General features: G+C 46.4%; 1 long non-coding RNA gene across 2 annotated transcripts in view; it reads right to left on the bottom strand.

Annotated features, from left to right (window-relative positions):
• Positions 1 to 1,975: 1,975 nt before the first annotated feature.
• LOC109305196 overlaps positions 1,976 to 22,035 on the bottom strand; it is a 184,619-nt gene continuing 164,559 nt past the window's right edge. The window contains exons 4-5 of one of the 2 annotated variants that reach the window (XR_002099586.1): positions 21,165 to 21,414; positions 1,976 to 5,650 (exon numbers count right to left, since the gene is read on the bottom strand). This is a non-coding gene — a long non-coding RNA (uncharacterized LOC109305196). The remainder of the gene's footprint in view (positions 5,651 to 21,164; positions 21,415 to 22,035) is intronic. The other variant, XR_002099588.1, reaches the window with a different exon arrangement.

Below are 22,035 nucleotides of genomic sequence, written 5' to 3'. Positions count from 1 at the left end.
AAGGCCATCAACTTCCCTGCTAAGCTATTCCAATATTTAATTCTTTTGCTTCCAGGAAACTGCATCTTCTTTCAAGGTCAAATTAAACGTATATCACCCACTTCCAGCTGTTAGATCTCATGCCCTTTCTGCAAGACTGAAAAACCTTCCACTACCTCCCAACCACCTATGCCCAGAGATCAACTCACCTCTCAGTCTACTTTGTGATAAACTCAACAGTTGAGCTGTTTAACCTTGCTCTCCAGGCCATGGATAAATTTTGCAGCTGTCCTCTCAGCTCCTTGTAGTGTTTCCACAGTTTTGGAGAAGGTATCAGAACTGGACAGAGGACTCTTGTAGTGGCCTTACCTATGGTGCATTCAGAAGTACAGCTATGTCCTTACTTTTGCTTGTTTTTCCCCCATGTAACACACCCCAGAATTGCAATGATCTTTTCCCTCTGGAATTGCACCATAAGATGGCTATCTATAGTCTTCTTCCATGTCACTGATTTCCGAGACAGTCTCTTCCAGGCTACATATATAATCTACATCCTTGGTTCCCAGATGAAGTATTTTGCACTTGGCTGGATTAAAACACATGTGGTTGCAACTGTGACCATTCAACCATGTGATTCCATTCATTCTGTAATAGTAACTTCTCCTCACAATACACTGTACTGGAGTGGTTTCGCTTACATCCTCACTACAAAGGATCCTATCATCCAGACAAGCCAATGGGCTTGGGTTTAAAGAACCACCAAAAACTGGTTTCAGCTCTTTATAGATGGAGAGGAAATTATTAGGAATGACTCCTCAGATAGATCTGCAGTAAAGTTATGCCCCACGTGAGTTACACTGCTCAAAGTTATTGGCTGAACTGGTAGAACAAAGGATTGGGGTAGGGGTCAGACTGGAGCCATTAGCTGCATAAGCAGGGGAAAAATGAGCTGTAACTAGATAGTACTCATTTCTGTGCACTTGTGACTTTCACAATCACTTCAGGCTGCACATCTGAGAGAAAGGAGCCACTGTTACATGATTTTCTCTCATTCTCTGAAATTAGTCCACTATTAAATACATACTCAAGAATTTTCCATTGCTACAGAAAAGCTAGAGTTTATTTTGTTCAGGAAGTTGTTTGTTTTTTTTTAATGTATATAGGCAAGTAGCTTTCTCACTGTCCTTTCTAGTTTCCTGTGGCTATGGGTTTGGCAGTCTCTGGATGAAGCTTATGGGCAGTAACAAGGGCAGATATAGATGTGCTTCACTGTGATATCACATGGTATACGGCAGCTTGGCAGGCAGTCATCAGTTAACCTGTGGTGATGAGTTGGCCCTTAGATTTCTTTAGAATCAGGACTGGCATGAGGCAGCTCAATTCCTGTGGTTGTGGGAGACCCCTAAAAAAATAAAAGTCAAGGTGGAGTTGCTTTTGCCACCCATATTGACATTTGCACACCAGGTCCAATTTTCACTCAGTGGCATCATGAAAGGACAACAGAAGAATGGATCGGTTCTGCTGGTCTCACTCTCCCAAGACAAATCCTTCTCGAAGCTCTGAAAGCAGACCAGGCTCAGAAGATGAATCACCGTTTTGTACATTTTTTAAGCCAAAAGGAACCACTGAAATCATCTCCTCTGACCTCCTGCATAATAAACAGATGGCAGAATTTCCCCAGCAATTTCTGCATCAAGCTTAAAAATTTGTGGAGCCAAGAGGAAGTGTCAGAACACTCTCTAGCCTGGATGTGACAACTTCAAAAGGTTTAATAAGATGCTGGTCACCCCTGTTCAGCAGAGGCTTGTTATTCCATAGGTTTTCAGTATCTCTTTATGGCTGCATGTAGCTTGCCCTTTTGTTTCCTCAGTCCACACAAGCACTCTCTCTAATTTAGGCCTTTCAGAAAACAAACAAAAGTAGAGAAAATGGAGATCTCAAGCAACAAACATTAGACAAGGACGTGTCAACAAAAGGATAATGAAATACCTCCAAGTAACCTTTTGTTATAGCCATATAATTGAAATCTGACATTAAAATGCAATTCAAGGTCCACTTGTTTTCTCACATGCGATAAAACTAGGGAAAAATTATCTTGGTTAGAAACAACAATTCTCCAAACGGCAAACATTATTCTATACAGACAGAGATTCTGGGCTGCAAACAAAATCTTTTCTAGCACTTGAAAAGCATGACAGCTCCCCGCTGATAAACACTTCCAGCACAGGGACCTTGCAAGGCCAAACCAACATGTTCTTCAAAACCATTCATCAGAAGCTGGGTTCATTTGAAAACATTTCTCTGCTGCTTATATCACATGTGAGTTCAGCTTTTCATGAGATGTCGTGGCAAGTCCAACAAAACCGGTGTGCTACTTGTTGTGGCTAGGTATACACTGAGCCTCCAACTAATGCTATTCCTTCTCGAACTCTCAAGTCAACTGAGGTCTTGTCCATATCTATAGGTTCTTGTGTCACAGTGGTGTCAGGTAGGGTTAGGAAAGGCTCCTTCTTCTGGCCGAGCTGTGTCTATATCAAGGGTGCCCACCATCGTAGCTACGGGAGCAGCAGCAATGCCATAAATGTAGGCTATGGGCTCAGTGACAGGCCTGGGAAACAAAGATGTCCTTGTCCACAGGATATAACGGTCTGGCAATGGCACTGTATGCAAGTTCCTCCACTTCTACACTGCTTCTCCAGAAGGCATCGTCGTCTAAGCTGGGAAGGGAGTTTGGCTTTTGTGTTAGCAGTCTTTTTCCTTGCATTTCGTTCCTGCAGCACATGAGGATCTACAGGTAACTGCATTCATGGGTAGCGAACCCCAGCCAGAGAGTTCATTTCAATAGTTTCTTTCAGTGCTGCTGTCAGACTGACATTCTCTTGCTCTTTGTTCACTGTATTACACTCGCTGCTAGACTTCAGCTAGATTTCATCCTAAAGAAGAAATCTCCAAGAAAATCCCTAGTGTGAGGCTCAAAGAAATTCCAAGAAGCACGGATACAGCCCTTAGCAAAGAAAAGGTGGTCTGGTTGTTACGTCTCTCGACGCCGCTCTTGGGGAACTCAGTTTTAGGGTTTTGTTCTACAACAGAGACCTTGCGTCTCATCTACAGGGCAGTCAAAGGTGTACGGGTAGCTGGTGTAGATGTACTTGAGCTCTTTTAAAACTAGATAGTTCAGTTATCGCTAGCATTGTAGTAGTGGCAGTGTACAAACCATCCTGAGAACCCACTTGAATATAATGTATACTCATCCTCACAGGATTTTCTTCAACTTAACTACAGTTTTTTTAAACCAGGGAAAAATGTGTCGACACAAATCCTTGGATTCTATAGGCTCTTCAGCAAGGACCCTGCACTGGGCGTGGGGTGCAGGTACTATCCCCGTCAAATCCCTGGGATCTCACTTCTCTTGGTCTGTAGCCCCAGAACTGTAGCACCTGTGGTATATTCCTACTGCAACCTCTAGTGTGCAACATGCTTTCTGAGGCTCTGACTTTTAAAGAATCAGGTGCAAGTCTCCACTCAAATTAATGCCTTACCTTGTGCAAATAAATACAACCGTTAACATAATGCAGTTGACTGTGAGCAAGCACTGTGCATGAGCATGAAGCCCCATACTTTCTAATCTTGACACTGAAATCAACTGGTAGCCCTCCCTGACTTTTTAACTGGAAAAGCAGTTGGTTTGCTTTCTGCATTTCTTTCAGCCCAGACCATCACCTGCCTGCTTTCACTTCCCATGTTTCATAGACCAGCACAATGTTGTCATCACATGATTGGGCACCATCCCAGGTGTCATCTGGATAAAAACACTGGGCCCCTCATCTCAGCTCCACTGAAAACCCTTTTAAATAGCAAGAACCAGTTTGAGGAAGAAAGTGGAAACTAGCCAATGCATTGTGCAAACAGAAATTGGTCATCCTTGATAGGAACAGTCATGGTTTGTCTGGAATATGCAAAACCACAGAGGAACCATTTTGGTTCCTATTAGTCTTCATGGAAGTCTCTTTCCTGTTTTTAAACAAAACTAACATTGGTTTTGGCCACTTGACAACGTCCCTTTAAGACTGTCTTTCACTGAAAAATGCAACTTTATCAGTTGAACCCCAGATGTGTTTGTGAATTTGACTGTTGCATCCTTTTCCTTTGAACTCCCTAACCGTTACATACACAGCCCCCCAACTGGTCAAGCCAGTTTCCTCCTCGATGGGCTTTGTTCCCAGGTTCTGGGAAGATAAAAGCCATAACAGGCCTGCTGTCCCACCTACCCACTTAGACTGATAATTGCAGTAGAAAAATGATTATCAAGGTTAGCCAGAGCAACCACAATGCTATTCAACAGGGGCCACATGACGGTGTATCTTTAGATGCACATTAGAACATTTTCTGTGCCTTGGTGATCTGGTATTGCCCCTATCCTGTCCACTCCTTCCTTTTGGCCTTGTCTGTGTTAGTCTTTTTGTCTTAATGTTTCTTACTATTCCTACTACCAATGGTAGTAAGAAAGGGAGCCTAGTGAAAGAAGGCCTCTGGGTGGCCAGTGGAATTTTAGACACCACGTGGTCCAAGCCCACTCTTTGCAGGGTTAGATGACAAATAGACCAGGGGGTGGTCTATGTTGGCAGTCCCTTCCAGAAGGACAAGTCACAGTGGATACATCTTTTGCTTCATCCCCTTCGTGATGGCAGTTTCACAAAAAGAGCAGAAGACAGACCCTATGATCATTAGACAAAGTCTCCACATAAACTTGCATTGGTTTAGCTGAATGAAAACAGAGTGAAGTCTCTATTTTAGTTAAATCAGTGGAACTCAGTGCTGAAGCCCTTCTATCCAAAGGGAAAGATGGCAGTGGCACCTCCTCCGGTACTCCAATAAGCACCAAATCTTGCTCTCCCTGAGGTCACTGACATCAAGGGAAACTGGTTTGGTTTTCAAAGTAAACAACTGCAGATGGAAAGGTTTTGCTTTCGCTTGACTGCCCTTACACTCCTCTCAAGCAGGCTTCCTTTTCCTCCTGCTTCTCTACCTTCATAAGCTTTCTGAAGTCTTTTGTCTGGGAAGCTAGACAAATCACCACTAGGAAGAAATCACACTTTGTACAGCAGGCTCAAGCTATCATTGGAGAGCATACCAAATCCAGGGCAGATGGGGTCACTGAAGGTTACTGATTGGAGTGTGCACCATTTTTTACTTTTTATGATAGGAGCCCCTGACTGTGGAGCTAGATCATAATTCATAGATACCAAGAATTTGAGAAATGCCGAAGGAACAATCAGCAGCACTCACTACTGTAAAAATGAGACTGAATTCAACTTTCATGCACAGCAGAGACGGAAAAAGGTTTATCTGAAAGATGCTCAAGTTACTGGTAGACAAAAATGGCCTCAGTGGTCTTGGTCTGCGCAGCGCTGCTTCTATTGCAGCTCCCTTACTTTGCACACAAAGCTTAAAATAGGGGGTAACAGGTGTCAAGGGGAAAAAAAAAAAAGATGTGAAGGGTTTTTAGCAGTCAGTGGTGGAATGGGTTTCAGTGCCGTGCAATGTGCTGAAATGCAGCACTCTTCATTGAACCAATATGCTGCAATATATTAACATTCTTCATTATTCCCATTGCCTTGCATCATGCTTCAGTATATGATGCAGTTTGCATGGATTCCCATGGCTTGGAAGCCTGAAATTGAAAGGAAAAACAAGCAGGTGATTATATTTGCATTTGAGATTCACAATTAATAAACCAAGCCCCAAATCAGTTGGCAGGAGGTAGAATAGTAAAAAAGGAAAACTGCCAACTTGGAATGCAAATTGTGGCCCAACAACTATCGTAAGCAGCAGATAAGATCCCTAATATTAAAAGAAGTTAGTCAAAGCAAATTTTTCACTAGTTTCCAATGTATTCACATCACACATCTGACAGCAAGTTGAGTAGAATCAGATCCTCATTTGCTGAAAAGAACCGTATCAATATTAATAGACCAAAAGGAAAAAAAAAAACATTTTTCAAGGACCTTCCTTTAAAAAACCCCCCCTGTAATATCAAAGGTGGTCTGTCAAGAACTGGAATGTCTTGGACATTATGCAGTTTTTAAACTGGCTAATTTTACCACAGCTCTTGTATCTGAAAACTACATTTTTTCTAATACGTAGTAATTGGTTTAATATGATACACATGGTTACATGGAAACAAACTTCCCCTCCAGTGCCAGACCTGGTAGGAATGCTTGTGTTAATGCTTTGGACTTTCCATTGCATAGCATAATCTTTGCACTGTATTATATAATCTTCGCACTTCCCAAACATGAAGTATTACGACCTCACTGCAAAGTGCAGTAGAAAGTCGTATCCCTGTGTAACTTCTGGTGTTTGCCATGACTTAAGTTCCTCACATTACTTTTTCAACATTCAATCTTTTTCCCTTTGCAAGATTTTCCACTGATCCCCTTAGGACAGGGGTGGGCAAAATGTGGCACGGGGGCAGGTGCGGCCCGCCAGGCCATTCTATCCGGCTTGCGGGGCCCCTAAAAAATTTAGAAAATTAATATTTATCTGCCCCGGCTGCCTATCACGCGGCCCTCGATGGCTTGCCAAAACTCAGTAAGTGGCCCTCCACCCTAAATAATTGCCCACCCCTGCCTTAGGACAAGGGCAGGCCTTTTATCAAACAAGGTTTAAGCCATGTTCTACTGAAAGAGACCTCTCCTCTCATGGGAAATATCCAGTTTTTTCCAGAGGCAAGTTATCATTCCTATGCAAAAAGAGGACACAGGCAAAGGCCAACACCACAGTTGAATTTTCTAGGCTAGCTTCCTATCTCCAAGCTTCAGCTGATGCTAGGGGCTTCAGAAAAAGGTAGGAGAACTGCATGGAGAGCCAAATGGTGCATATGGAATGGCCAGTTAGATGGAGAAAAAGACCTGCGTATGACACCCACGACCAGAGCCCAATTGTAAGCAGCCATGCCGCTGACAGCAAAAGAAATATTAAAACTCTGTTTCTTGTTCTCCTTCCCTTTCCCTCTGTCTGTTCTCACACTGCGAGCTCCTCAGGGTAGGTAAGGTAAAAGACTGCTGGAAAGGTCATCACTACTACTACTGAGGGCAGCGCTGGGGAGTGGAAATCAATCCCTCAGATAAGTCCATCTGCAGTGCAGATGGGATCCCTTGTTCCTCATTTTTTCCCCTTCCCCTCTCCACAAGTGCCATTAAAGTTGAGGGTAATAGTTTTGGAATTGCCTAAGTGATAAAAGAACCTAAGTTGTGAACCTTCCTCCCAAGGGACTGAAGCATTTCCAAAAATGCGAGCCCAATGCTCTACGCTGCCAAAAAAAAAAACAGATGGAGAGAGTAAGAGCAAAGCAGAATCCCTGCTGCAGCGCAGGCAGCAGGTTCTCTCCCATTTCCCAAGCCCTGCTTCTACAAAAGATGCTTCAGCAACACTTTTCATCCCAGTCAAAATAATGTGATTATGCGGCCAAGAGAGACAGGAAATGACCAACAGTCACAACTAAGAGGATGGAAACTGAGATGATATTTTTAAGCCTTGCAAAGTTGTTCCCCTTAAAAGTGTCCGTATCAACAATGATCCGATTGCCACATGAGCTCAAGAGGTGGGCAGAGCAGAGAATAGGAAAGGAGAGCTGGTGATTTGCCCCCAGCCATGCAGCAGGGTAGTAGCAAAGCTGGGATTTGAAGACATGCGTTGGGACTAACTTCTTTGCTTCAGTTCCGTAACACTGAGCATGAACCGTGTTTCTCCTTTCAGGCCATACCGTGACAGTGCCAAGGCTCTTCATTTAGAGCCAGCTGACGTGTTTTTAGAAGGTGTTAAACTAGATGCACACTAGAAGAATAGGCTCGCTCCTACCCTGGGGGTCTTCACAAGGAGGCTAGATAATCACCTAGCCGGGGTTGTTTGACCCCAGCGCTCTTTCCTGCCCACGGCAGGGGGTCGGACTTGATGATCTGCTCAGGTCCCTTCTGACCCTACCAACTATGAAGCTATGTTTTAAAATATTAGTTTACATGTTGACAGACATGAGCCCCAGACATGTCCACAGGCCTTGGACAGTTCTAAGGGCTAGTGTACATATTGTTTTTCTACGACTAACTCTTTGATTTAACACAGTTAAAGTAGTACCTTAGTGTGAACAAGCAGATGCCTTTATTCATGTATTCATAGATTTTTAAGACCAGAAGGGATCGTTAGATTATTGTGCATGAACTCCTATACAACACAGGCAGCAGAATTTCACCCAGTGACTCCCAATATGGAGCTCAATAACTTGCATTTGCCTAAATTTGTGCAAATGCGTCCATGTTAAGGGTTTTGCCAACCTAACCATAGAAAGCGGCGGGGGGAGAACCCATACACGCAGCCCGGACCAAAATAGCTTATTCAGTACAAAAGGGCTGTAGATCAGGCCTTCATGTGCATTTGGAAAAAATGTATTTGGAAATGTTGTTTTTCCCCTGCCCGTCTTGGTGATACTTTAAAACACTGTCTATAGGAGGTGAAGGATGTTTTTTGTCTGGGAAGCAATCAAGACTGTGTAGAAAAGAGTACAGCAGAATCTGGGCAAATAATTACCCAAGCAGCAGCAGCTACAATATGTGAATTCACTAGATCAGTCTGAAACAGAGCACAGTGCGGGTCCATGGAAAACGTGAAAAGAGGACTGTTCAGGAAAAATCTGTGGAGGCCTTATGTGAAACAGCCTTCTGGAGTCAAAACAAGGACAGACTTCGCATAGCCCTCGTCATTTTTAGAAAAAAATTAACACCAAACTCCCCTCATCTCCTTCCCTTGGTACACTGGACTGTACATGGCAGGGGCAAGGGCAGTTACTCAGAACCGAACACTGACATTTTGTCCCTGTTACGGCAGCACTGATGGTGTGCGACATCACACAGCGAGCATGCAGGCTGCAGAAGGGCAGAATGGGGTGCGCAGAGGACGGAGTAATCCCGAGCTTCACACTACTTCATTTTCATAGTATTCTGTTTTACGGTGGCTTCTTTTTTGAACCTTGCTTTTAGTCTGGGAATTTCAGAGGCCTAAGGGAATTAGGTGCAAGTTTCTCTGGGCACTGTGCAATTCCCTTAGCCAAAGAAAAGGGGGAGAAGGAGGCAGGGACTTTCAAACAGTACAGCAATGAAGGTGTGAGAATATCTTGTTGCACAGTGGATTTACAATGGGAACACAACCTGCCCTGAAGGCTGGCACTGCCTACTTCATGGACCCCTGGCAAATTACTGTGAGCACTTCTGTTTTTCTGATGACCCAGACACACCGAGCTGTAAATCAGCACAGACCGAGTAGAATGACGAGACTTGGATGAAGGTCCTCAATTGGGCTTTCCAATTCGGCGGCTGGGCTTCAGAAATGAGGAACAGACTGGCCTCTCTGTTTTGGGAGAAGGCAGGCCCTTACCCAACAGTTCTCTAGCCCCTGTACTGTGAAGGCTGGGCATTTGCAACTTAGGTTGGCCTTCCCCAGCAAACCTTTAGCAGGCCACTGCTACCCTGCACGGGTGAAGCAATGACCTCTAGCAAAAAAGGACTAGGACGGTTGGTTCCAAACCCAGGGTTTCCAAGCCACAGGTTGTCCACAGGACACTCAGGTGTTGCTCATGAAATTAAAAAATTAAAAGCGAGGACAGCGAGAGGACAGCCTGATGTTGCCCGCAGGCACTTACTGGCTCGGCTCTATTGCTGCCCAGGGGTCAGCAAAGGCCAAGGACTACTGCTCTAGGGTTTCTAACCAAAGCCCTCATGTGCAGAGAACTGAGCAAGAAAACTCAGCAATACTAGTCCTGCCTGGTGAAGGAGCTACACAGTTAAGGCTTTTTCTGCAGAGGAAGAGTTTGCAAGCTGTACCAGCAGACACCCCCGTGGAGACCCTCCGAAGTAAGACTTACTACAGGTTATCTCAAACCTCTTCCCGAGAGGCCTAAACTAAACCAACACAAGGTCTACATGCTACACAACACATATCCATGCAAGGCAGAGCTTCTATAACTTGAACTCTATTCATACCTTCATTTATATACCCCCAAAAGGCCCCTGTTAAGCATGAGCAAACCTGCCCAGAACACAAGCATGATGCACCATTACAAACTTTATATACAGTTGGCATGCTTACTGTTAGTTCTTGGGGAGGGGAAATGGGCTGTAATGGATAGTGCTGAGGCCTGGGAGATGGAAGGGATAGGTCTTTTAAACTGATCTGCTTGCAGTCTATTGAAACAGTCTATTCAGCACTGACAAGTGCAAAGTGATGCACCTGGGGAGGAACAACCGGCACCATACCTACAGGCTGGGGAACTCCCTTCTCGTCAGTACAGAGGCGGAAAAGGATCTTGGAGTCATTATTGACTCCAAGATGAACATGGGCCAGCAGTGTAGGGACGCGGTCAGGAAGGCCAGCTGCACCTTGTCGTGCATCCACAGATGCATCTCAAGCAGGTCCAAGGAGGTGATCCTCCCCCTCTATGCGGCACTGATCAGGCCGCAGCTCGAGTACTGTGTCCAGTTTTGGGTGCCGCACTTCAGGAGGGACGTGGGCATCATGGAAAGGGTCCGGAGGAGGCCACTCGCATGATCAGGGGGCAGCAGGGCAGGCCCTACAAGGAAAGGCTACGGAACCTGAACCTGTTCAGCCTGCACAAGAGAAGGCTGAGGGGGGATCTAGTGGCCTGTTACAAACTAGTCAGAAGGGACCAGCAGGCATTGGGGGAGTCCCTGTTCCCCCGAGCACTGCCAGGAGTGACCAGGAACAATGGTCACAAGTTGGCAGAGGGCAGATTTAGGCTAGATATCAGGAGGCGCCACTTCACGGTCAGGGCGGCTAGGATCTGGAACCAACTTCTAAGAGAAATGGTGCTGGCTCCTACCCTGGGGGTCTTTAAGAGGAGGTTAGATGTACACCTTGCTGGGGTCCTTTGACCCCCGTACTCTTTCCTCCCATGGCAGGGGGTCAGACTCAATGATCTGCTCAGGTCCCTTCCGACCCTAGAAACTATGAAACTATGAAAAGACCTGGGGTGCAGTGCCTCAGTTCCCCCATCTGTAGCATTATGATAGTCTATAGAGCTAAGTATTGTACTTCATGTTTTGGAGTACCCGAGGTTGTGAAAAAGAAGGCTTCAGCAGGGAAAGGATGCAAAGAGCCCTAAAGAGGAAATCAAATAGGGTTAATATAATGCAGAGGGGACAAGGGAAAGTGGATGAGACACTGCAGCATTTGGGAGACTGTGCGGGAGTAAAGTAAGACCAGGGAAGACGGTGCCCGTAAGAAGGCTCCCAAGGAGTGGCCTGTACAAAAATGTCCTCATTATGGGACTTATGCTGCCTCTATTGTCATTGTTCCAGCCACTTCTGCAACCTTTAATATAACAACACCTATTATTTAAAACTGCCCAAGACTTCCCATTGTCAAACCCAGTGTTCAGATTTTTTATAAAACTGCAACCAAATGTTTAACTATTTGGGCAGAAATTTTCCATGGCAGCCAGCTGCCTCAAATTAAATTCTGGAACAAAATTTCTGCCAAAAGAGTCTGGCTACTTTTGAGGGGAGGGGGAACAAAAACAAAACAGTATTTTGTTCTTGTCAGAAAATTCTATCTAGATCGACTTCGGAGAACCCGACTTTATAGATATAAAAATGTTGTTGTCTGAGTTTAAGAGCAGCAGTCATAGCGGCATATGATCATTGCCACCCCCATGTTATAGATATGGAACTAAAGAGACTCGGAGGCAGATCCCGTTCCACCTAGAAGGTGCCTAAATGTGATCCCATCCCACCCTACTCAAGTTCCTGAAATACTATTAAGGCAAAAGGTGGGTGGATCCTCTTCCTTCCTGCATTTTGTACTTTACTTAGTCTTACAGCTAATGTCAGGCTGTGTTACAAAAGTAGACGCATTAAAGGATTTCCAGAGATTTGAACAGAGTAGAATAGCATCTCACTTATGCAACTAAGAGGTGCAAAAAGATGAGAGCCCAACAGACTGACTCAAGGTGGGAAGCACAGCAGGAAACCGAGTCGAGTCCAAGCCCCAGGCTAGTATCCTAACCACAGGCCCATTCATCCCCTCCTTACACTTCTTGGACCTTCCCTCTCTCCCCATTCCCGGGCTCACTTAAAGAGGGATTCCAGTTCCCAAGAGGCACCCAAGCTCCCTTCTTCCTCATAGCTGCTCTACGACTCCTGGTCCTGCCTCCACTTTCCACTTCCCCACACTTCTGTGTATAAAAAGAGGCAAGACTGAACACCTGCAGTAAGACAGGGCATAGCACATGAAATGATCAAGAGAAGGAGCACTAGTCTAGAGCCACTCCAAGCAGGAGGCCTGTCCAGGCCAGGACACAGGCCCTTGGCTTTCACAGACCTCCTGGATGCTTGCCTTAAGCTGAATCAGCCAGTTCCTGGGTGACAGGCAGCATAGAATAGGTCACTTTCCTGAAGAGCAATGAATAACATCTTGTTAAAGGCTGGGCGCAGGCTGCTGCTAAAACAAATCAAATCTGTTTCCAACCTGCGCGTCTCATACATTAGATGGAATATTCATTGCTTTCCATATTCGCCCACATTTGCAAATGATCTGGCCTGCACCATAAACGAAACCCCTGTGAAAACACTCTGCGGGGCGGGACTCTCAGACCGTTTGTAACGGAGCTCTTCTAGAGAAAAATAGGACGTTATCACGGTTACTGCTGCCCCAATACAATTAGTCATACCTGATAGTGAGATGCCCTTTCCAGGGCAAAGCTGTTTTTTTTTTTTACAGCCTTGTCAACAGACAAAGTCAAAATGAAAACACTTTAATATCAATAACCAGCTTGAAAGCTGAACCACAAAACCTCGAGACATCCCTAAAAATGTAGGAAGGTCCCTCTTCCTCTAACATAGATAGCAATGTTGCTTCTAAAGGGCTTTATGTAATCTGCCTGGCCTGAAGAGAAGGCATTTCTGCTTCTGATAAAGCAGGGGCAAAGCTCCAGGGAAGACAGAACTCCTTTTCCTGGAGTTTCTCGCTCTTCCTCACTCGTTTAAAGCCACCCGTTGCCATCTTTGAGGAGGAGTGTTGAGGGTGATGCAGGTATAAAGGCTGAGAACAGCAGGAAAGGGATGGCCCAGTGGTTAGAGTGAGCACCGAGACTAGGGAAACCTTACGTGTAGTGCCCTGATCTGTTATCAACTTAGATAAGTACCTCTGTGCCTTGATTGCCACAGTGTAAAATGGGAATACTGCCATTCCCTCCCCCCCCATATGTAAATCCATTAGGAGTTTTTCCACTTCGTAAATACATTTGGAATTTGATCAGGCGGTTGAGATAATCAGCTCGGCTTTTGGGCTAAGATCATGTATGGGGTAAGTGCTTTACAGCAAGGAACTTCTTGCAGGTTTCCCAGCTCTGTGTTGCCATCTGCCCAAAGGACCAGCTGGGCAGTCCTCGTGTAGCTTTCCTCCAAGAACTACAAGAAGCTTGGCCCTCATTGCCATAGTTAAGCAAAAAACGAATGGTTTCCACGCCTGATAATCTGGACTCTTTTTATTAGAGGGAGACATTGGGTTGACTTACGTGAACTAGGCTGTACAACAGGGGCCATTAACATTTGCTCGTACCTAGCCTATTCAACACAGTTATATGCGAGGTAATGACCATGTTTTCTTGGCTGCTCCCGCAACCAATATCTGTTCAATATCCTGTTCAATATCTTCATCAGTGATTTGGACGAGGGGGTGCAAAGCACCCTGTTCAAGTTTGCTGATGACACTAAGATGTGGGGGGATGTGGGCACAATAGAGGGGAGCAACAGGCTACAGTTGGACCTAGACAGGTTACAAGGATGGGCGGAGGAGAACAGGATGGGGTTTAACACGGACAAGTGTAAGGTGATGCACCTGGGGAGGAACAATCGGCACCATACATACAGGCTGGGGAACTCCCCTCTTGTCAGCACGGAGGTGGAAAAGGATCTGGGAGTCATTACTGACTCCAAGATGAACATGAGTCGGCAATGTGGGGAGGCGGCTAGGAAGGCCAACTGCACCTTGTCGTGCATCCACAGATGCATCTCGAGCAGGTCCAAGGAGGTGATCCTCCCCCTCTATGCGGCACTGGTCAGGCCGCAGCTGGAGTACTGCGTCCAGTTCTGGGCGCCGCACTTTAAGAGGGATGTGGACAGCATCGAGAGGGTCCAGAGGAGGGCCACTCGTATGATCAAGGGACAGCAGGGTAGGTCCTATGAGGAAAGGTTGCGGGACCTGAACCTGTTCAGCCTTCAAAAGAGAAGGCTGAGGGGGGATCTTGTGGCCTGTTATAAACTGGTTAGGGGGGATCAGCAGGCGCTGGGGGAGTCCCTGTTCCCCCGAGCGCCGCAAGGAGTGACCAGGAACAATGGTCACAAGCTGGCGGAGGGAAGGTTTAAGTTGGACATCAGGAGGCGCTACTTCACGGTCAGGGCGGCTAGAGTCTGGAACCAGCTTCCAAGTGAGGTGGTGCAGGCTCCCACCCTGGGGGTTTTTAAGAGGAGGTTGGATGACCACCTTACTGGGGTCATTTGACCCCAGTGCTCTTCCTGCCATGGCAGGGGGTCGGACTAGATGATCTGCTCAGGTCCCTTCCGACCCTAGAAACTATGAAACCAACCCCACAATTTTTCCCTTTGCAGGAATCAGACTGCCGAAGGGAATATTGACAATGTGAACATCAGAGGATCCTCATAAGACAGCTCCCTGCCTTGTCTCAGCCCCAGGCAGGAACTCAGCGGAGCCAAAACAGTTGGAAGGAAGGAAATGGTGCTTTCCTTTCCTTTCCTTTCCCTCTGGCCTGATTTTGGTTCCCCGGCAGCTCCTGAAAGCAGAGGGAGAGATTTGCCCATGGGGAAGAAACTTCAGAGGAGCAGGCAACATACTGAGTTTTAGGAAACAGGAAAGAGCTGCCAAACAAACAAAACTCCCACAGGCACTTTCATATCATACCCTTCCTCCGGCTGGTACATGGATGGTCCCAGCGGTGAACACACAATCCAAGGGGTGTTTTAACATCCCATATTTTTCCAGGACAGCACACCACTCCCTTTTCTGTATTGAAACTCTTTGTGCGTGAGAAATGCCTCTGCCATTAATACCCAAACTGCACACGGGACTTGTTACAGCAGCCTGACCCTTACACTCGCACCCCCCACACAGACGGGTTATCCTCCTCTGTGGCCTGCTACTGAAACATCAGCAGTTGAGTCAGCGCGCTCTCATTTATGGCTAGTACAACAAAGCAGGAGACTCATTTCTGAAATAGCCAATGTACTGCCCAGGCGCAAAAAATATGTACATGCTCCCCCTCACCACCGTCATCTGGTCAATCAAGTTAAAACAAGAGAAACGGGTTTTACTACTGTACATTTGGCAAGAAGCTAGGTAAAGCAACAAGAGAACTTTTCTAATCCACCCAATAGATTTTAACCACATGTTTTGGCTGGAGCTCTGACTACAGCATGGTGTTAGGAGACGAAGTGGCTGGATGCTGCTGCCGGCTCATGGCATAATGCCGCACCCATTACTCAACCCTCATGAACCTAACCTGCCGATAACGGGCATCGCATCTGCTTGATGTGGAAGATGTGATCTTTAACGTCCACAAAGTGCTCTTGGAGGAAAAGGCCTGGGGCTCAGTGGACTTTATATACCCCAAATCTTATTATATTTTGTGTATTACAGAATTAAAACATTTGTTTTTTATTTTGTATATTACAGACTGTTTAATATACAAAATAGCCCAGGAGACAACGGGAGAATCGGGCTGAAGGGAAGACAATGAGATTATTTTGGGCAGTGTTTTTGCTGTTTATAATTCTTTCCTAATCTAAATTGCACTGAAGCCAGGTCCTATACTCTGGTAAACTGTGACTAGCTACTGTTTATATTACAGTAAGACCTAGCCGAGACTGGTGCTCAGCACCATGCCAAGGCATAACACAGAAGTCCCCATTCTGAAGAGCTCACAATCTAACCAGACAAGGCAGTAAAGGGGAAACAGAGGCACAGAGACGAGAGATTTGCCCCAGGACAACAGGGTGGGCCGCTGGTAGAGCTGATAACTGAACCCAGTTCTTCTGGAACTTGGCCCAATGACTCGATCACTGGATCACACTGTAGCAAAGGGTAAATTGTACAGTTAAGAGCTAAAATTGTGCTTCTGTGCATGGGGCGGGCAGCAGTGGTGGACTGGGAGAGGTTGCTAAGGGGGACTATGGGCAATTTGGGGGTGGCCATAGCCCCCCCCCAATCCCTCCCCTAGCACTGCCCCCGCTGGCAGGGCACAGAGTTGCTCTGGAGCCCGGCTGGGATCCTGCAACGGTGACAAGTGATCCAGAGCTGCGGCAGAGCTAGGATTATTAGGCCCTACTCTATGGGTACAGTATTTGGGCCTATTAAAGTAGAACCCAGATGTGGATCTTCAGGAAGGGTTGGAATCCACTTAGATTGCAGAGGGTTCCTGAACTGAGGACGAGCTGCTTTTACTTCAAAGGGCCTTGCTTCTCTGATCAGATGGAGCTCATCAGAGATCCCACACAGCTGGTTGGAGAAGCAGCACCCTTTGAAATAAAAGCCTCAACAACCAGCTGGAGCACCTCAAGTGATCCCAGGAAGCTTTTGCAGCAGCCCTGGATATCCCCAGCTACTTCGCAAAAACTTCACCTTCCCAGGGGGGCTGAGGACAATTAGGAACCTAACCATACTAGGTGTTACGGTTCTACTGTAGTATAGAGTACGGCAATATTTAAAGCTTAAAAAATAGTGTGACAGCAGGGAAAGGAAGAAAGTCACAGCCAGCCGGCAAGATGAGCCCTTTCTCAATACAAACCAGCTGACATAGTACAGCACACAGATCTATGTATCTGTGCAAGGTGAAATGTGACTGTAGGGCTCCTGAATGGCTCCCTTTTATCACAGGAGGGAAATCTCCTTTTAAGGAACAGAGTAAAAGCAGGGAAAACGCTCCCAATGAGACCAAGAAATGCAGCAGAGTGTCTAGGCAAGAAGAGCATTACACTGCGATCTCTTCAGATCCGACAAAAGTAGGTCAATCTTTCTGCTTTGCCGAGTCCTTTGGCAGATTGATGCAGCTCGCCGCCACCACCCGCAACTTCTCACGTGTGCTTTGCAGCAGATGCGACGTTCAAAAGTTAACGAATTCAATACAGCTAATTAAATCCACCTTGGCACCCATTCAAAAAAGCATCTTGCTTTTTTGTGTTCCCTCTCTCCCCGCTGCCACGTGATGTGCAAGAGGAGATGGGAGGGAGGTTGCAAGAGACTGGGAGGGGGAGGGGGAGGGCTGCTTTTTATCTCTTTTCTTTCCAGTTCCAATTCCCATCATCACAGAGATGCTTTTCTTTCTTGCGGGAATGTGACAAGTCCACGTGGCCTCCTCCATGTTTATATTCCACCCCTCTAACAAAACACCCTTTTCTGTTTCCTTGCAGGCTTCGTAAACAGAGTTAAACACGAGTCAATGGGCCTCTGGATCCCATGTTAACATTTGCCGTTCCGAATGAGTACTTGGCAAGGACGGGTTTGTAAACAGCTTCCCTCCTCCATCTCCTCCCCCTACCTGTAGCATCCCTTCATCTCGACTCTGCATTTAGATAGCCTACCCCAGACATGGCAGCCCTTCACTGGGGCTGGATACGATTTAGGGTGCTGGCATGATTCCCTCGAACAAAAGCACTAAAACCCATGCATAACTGTATGTACGTGAGGACCCTGTAACAAAGTGGCCTTATGCCCTGAAGAGGAAGCAGCTAGCCTGGCTGAGGGGCTGCAGCTGTGCAATGGCTAATGAGGGAGGGGATTGCTGGGAATCAAAAACCCCAGCAGGCAAAACCAGAGGAAGTGCGGAGGAGAAACACCAGAGACAGGAGACTTCTGGGCTATGAGGTGAGCGAGCCTGCAGTGGGAAGGCTGAAGCCACAGCAGACGGCTCCCAGTGTCCAGGACAATAAGGTTTCTTTGATTATGTGCCTTATTTTGTTAAAAGACTACATTACTGGGGTATGCTGAGAGATGCAACAGGGAGCAAAGGCCAGCAGGTTTAAAAGACTGGATATTGCTGAGGCTTGCTGAGAGACACTTGGGGTCAGGAGGCAGGATGGACAAAAGGCTGAGTGGGGTCATCTGATCCCAGCGGTCTTTCCTGCCCAAGTGCAGGGGGACTGGACCCGATGATCTGTAAGGTCCCTTCCAGCCCCTAAAAACTATGAAATGATGAAGAGGCTGTGGTGGCAACCTGCTACAGACCCCCACTGCTTTCATTGAGATCACCTGGGAACTTAGGGTGATCTGCAGTAGAAGGGTCTTGCAGCCCTCGCTGCGAAGATCTGGTTCTAAGGTCCAGCATAAGTGTAATTTGTTTTAGTTTCAAGCCACTGGTTCCTTGTCCTGCCTTCCCCTAAGGTTAAAGAGTTTCCTTCTTCCATCTGTACTTTTGATTTGAAGGTGAGATTGGAGGATCATAGAAAGGAATGCCGGGAGATCATCTAGCCCAGCCTGCTGAGCTGAGGGAGGATCAAGTCCTAGGCCATTCCTGACAGATGTGTCTCATGCTCTGGAAGCCCTCCAATGAAGCAGATCCCATACTCAGCACCTTATTCCAGGACCTCACTGTTTCCTTCTTCTATGAGTTGAGGGTCAACTCACGCTTCCTCTTTTCTACGCTATGAACCGATCCCTACCAAGAACTCCTGTTTGTGGCAGCAAGATTTCTGACTAAGCAAGGACAAATAGGTAGTCCTAGCAGAGCACACCCATCAAATCCTCCACTACAACTATCAGTTCTGCTCACCTTTTCATGTTAGCTTTTCTAAACCCATCTGGGACTGGGGAACCAGAACTGCACAGCATATTCCAGGTTATTCCACTACATCAAGCTTATACTTTAAGCAATCTTTCCTCCCTAGTTTCACAGATAAGGCCTCCTACAGATGCATCCCAGAGCAGTGGTTCTAGACATGCTGGCACTGCACATTGCAAACCCACATGTCATTCGTTATCGGCTACCACCTCTAAGTCATCCTTGGACTTTCTGCTTGTACTTGGCCGCCTCTGACACAAATCCTCAGAAATCATTCAAGATGCACTAAAAATAAATCACATATCAATTCTTCACTGCCCAGAGCTGATGTGTGGCTGTGAAACAGCTGCCTTGTTTCCACATTAGCAGTGGTACATTTCAAGTAGGGCTTGAAATTATTCTTCTCTATCCCAGCATTGCAGCAGAAAGGAAGATGCTACAGTTCAGACTGAGAAGGGTGCTTCATGCTAAAACCTTTATCATGCCATTCTCCAAAACCTGAAAATATTTTGTGCTGTGCTTTGGATTCCTTCAGGATAAAAGGCAGAGTTAGGCTGTAAAGCATCTTTCTTGCCCATGGTAGAGGATGCTACAAGACGTTTTGGTTGCTTACAGACATTAAAACAAAGAAATAAAAAAACCGCACGACGCTACTTTAAACTCAGCACACTCCTGTGCTGAGCCCAGCACATGCCCAGAAGAGGCATCATCTTAGTTGGAACCAGCTCGTCCAATATCTTTATAGATTGAGTGCTTTAGTGGGGTCTTTTTGGCACTTTTATTTCATAGGTGGGTGAATCAGCATTAGATAAAAGCACCAGAAAGCCCCACTGAAGTGCCTGATCTATACAGATGCTATGGAGCTAGGCTGAACTAACACACTGCTGCTTCTTCCAGTAAAGCAGGTTTTTTTATTTTGGTTTTTTTAATGTCTGTAAGCATCATTTAATGAAGACAGCAATTTCTCTGCAATCAAAAATGCAAATGGTATTGCACCAAGATACATTATGCTGTGTTACATGGAGCTGGGATTCCTGTCCCATCCCATACCCCCCACCCTTATTTTATTCTGTTCGAGTCATGAAGACCCTCAGGCTGCTACCAGATAAATGTATGGGACTGTAGCATGCAGAAGAAAGAATCAGAACTGCAAATAAAATGCTTGCTTATGGCCAGAGGCCCTTCCTTGTGTAAATCAGGTACAGCCCTACTGATATCACTGGATCTAAGCTAGCTCACAGCACCGGATCCAGTCTCTCAAGAGTGAAACAGAACTATTTCTAATATCACTACTGATTACTTGCGCCAGAGCCAAGCCCCAAGGTGCAAGGTGCTGCACAAACAGAGTAAGAGACTGCTGAGAGGTAGCCTTGGGCAAGGCTCCATAATGTTTTACTAGCAGAAGTGGGAGTAGAATTGAATCCTGTGTTTGAACTCCCTCAATAATGCCACACAGAGCACGAAGATGCCTGATCAGAGCTAGCCTCATGGTAAGAGTAGGATTCAGTAGGGTTGAAGTTAATTCTGGGCCTTACCGGTGACATCCTTTGTGACCTGGGGTCCTGTATCCCTTTGGGGCAAAAGGGGTGAGGATGGATAATATTACCCACTTGAACACAAAAGAGTGATAGGAGGCTAAACTGCTGAACACTCGTGAAGGGCTCAGACACTACACCCCACAGAGAAGCCTATACATGATTCAACTGGACCAGAACCAATGCTTAAGACTCATTTAATACTGAAAGCATTAGTGCTGATCTAGTGACACATCCCTAGCTGTGTCAGTCATTTCAGGCCATAACAGGATACCAGTCTTAATCACTGTCTCATTCTTTATATTCTACTTTGGGTTCTGCTCTTCTCGCAGCGTGTGTCAGATAACTAACCGCTGTGACAATGGTTTCTAGTTCTAGAGCCTCTTGAAACAGCAGTCTCTTAAAAACATGCTGGTGTAGGGGAAACCAGCCAGGGAGAAGGACCAGTATTTTGATTTACCAGCATTAAGAATAACTGCTTTATCACACAACAAAGCTGAGGGGCCTAAACCCCCTGCGGCACAGGACAGTTGTGTCGATCTCTGATGGCTTGCCTGCCTTGAATTATCGTGGGTAACTCAAACTGAGGGGTGACTTTGGTCCCGCTCATAGATTGAATATGACATGTCCTGGACCTGGGGCTCCTGCAAGCTTCACTCTGTGCCAGTACACTAACTATGCCATATTGGCTTGACTTCAGTGAAGCCATTAGGCACACAACACCCCCAACACAAGGTTTTAATGCCCTTCCCTCCATCCCCTTCAACATGGGACACAATATCCAGCTCACTTACATGACCCACCCTTTGTCCATGGCTGATCTATGATCTGATGCTGTATTCGGGGCACAGCCCAGTGTGATGCAGTGCTACTCACTCTGCCATGGCCAATGCAAGATTCCCTTCATGCACGGGGAAACTGCTGCTTTCCAAATGACACAGGTGGCAGAGCCAGCTCGTGCACCAGCCATGGCCCCACCTGCAGCAGAAGGTCGTGTCAGCGGAAAGGCAGGGCTGAGAGGATGGAGGAAGCAGAAGTCGGGTTCTGTAAGGTCACAAAGTCAAGCGTTAATGCATCAGCAGGTCACCTCGGTTTAAGCAGCGCTACTGCAACCCACCCGTCAGGGCCGGAACTGCACTCCACTAAATGAAACCAGGCTGGACAGAAGTAACTGGCTAACTCTTGCCACCTGACTCTCTAGTAGCATTCACTTGCATCAGGACTTTTTCTCAACACGTCCAAAGCCACCCAGCTACGCACCCAGCCAACACCTCTGTAGCATCCTGCCAAAATGAGTTATGGCTGGGATTGCAGTGCTCAGACATGCTTCCTTCTTGCTGGCTGACAGTAACTAGGAAGTAGCAGCCTCCCTCAAACCAAATTAACTTGGGGGGGTACCAGGAAAAGAGACATGGGAATTTGTTAATATGACCACCAAGTCCCAGAATTTCACTAGGTTCCCACAATGCACTGCTAGAAAAACTTGCCACTTGGCTCTGGGAACTATAGATTTCATAGACATTAGGGCTGGAAGGGACCTCGGAAGATCATCAAGTCCAGCCCCCCGCCCAAAGGGCAGGTAGTCAGCTGGGGTCATAGGAACCCAGCAAGATAAGCATCCAATTTGCTCTTGAAGGCGTTCAATGTAGGTGCTTGAACCACCTC

The sequence above is a fragment of the Gavialis gangeticus genome, unplaced genomic scaffold, assembly GCF_001723915.1.
Source record: "Gavialis gangeticus isolate Ggan-Ray unplaced genomic scaffold, GavGan_comp1, whole genome shotgun sequence".
Lineage (NCBI taxonomy): Eukaryota > Metazoa > Chordata > Crocodylia > Gavialidae > Gavialis > Gavialis gangeticus.
The sequence above is the reverse complement of the archived record's forward strand: the minus strand, read 5'-3'. Positions and strand labels throughout refer to the sequence as shown.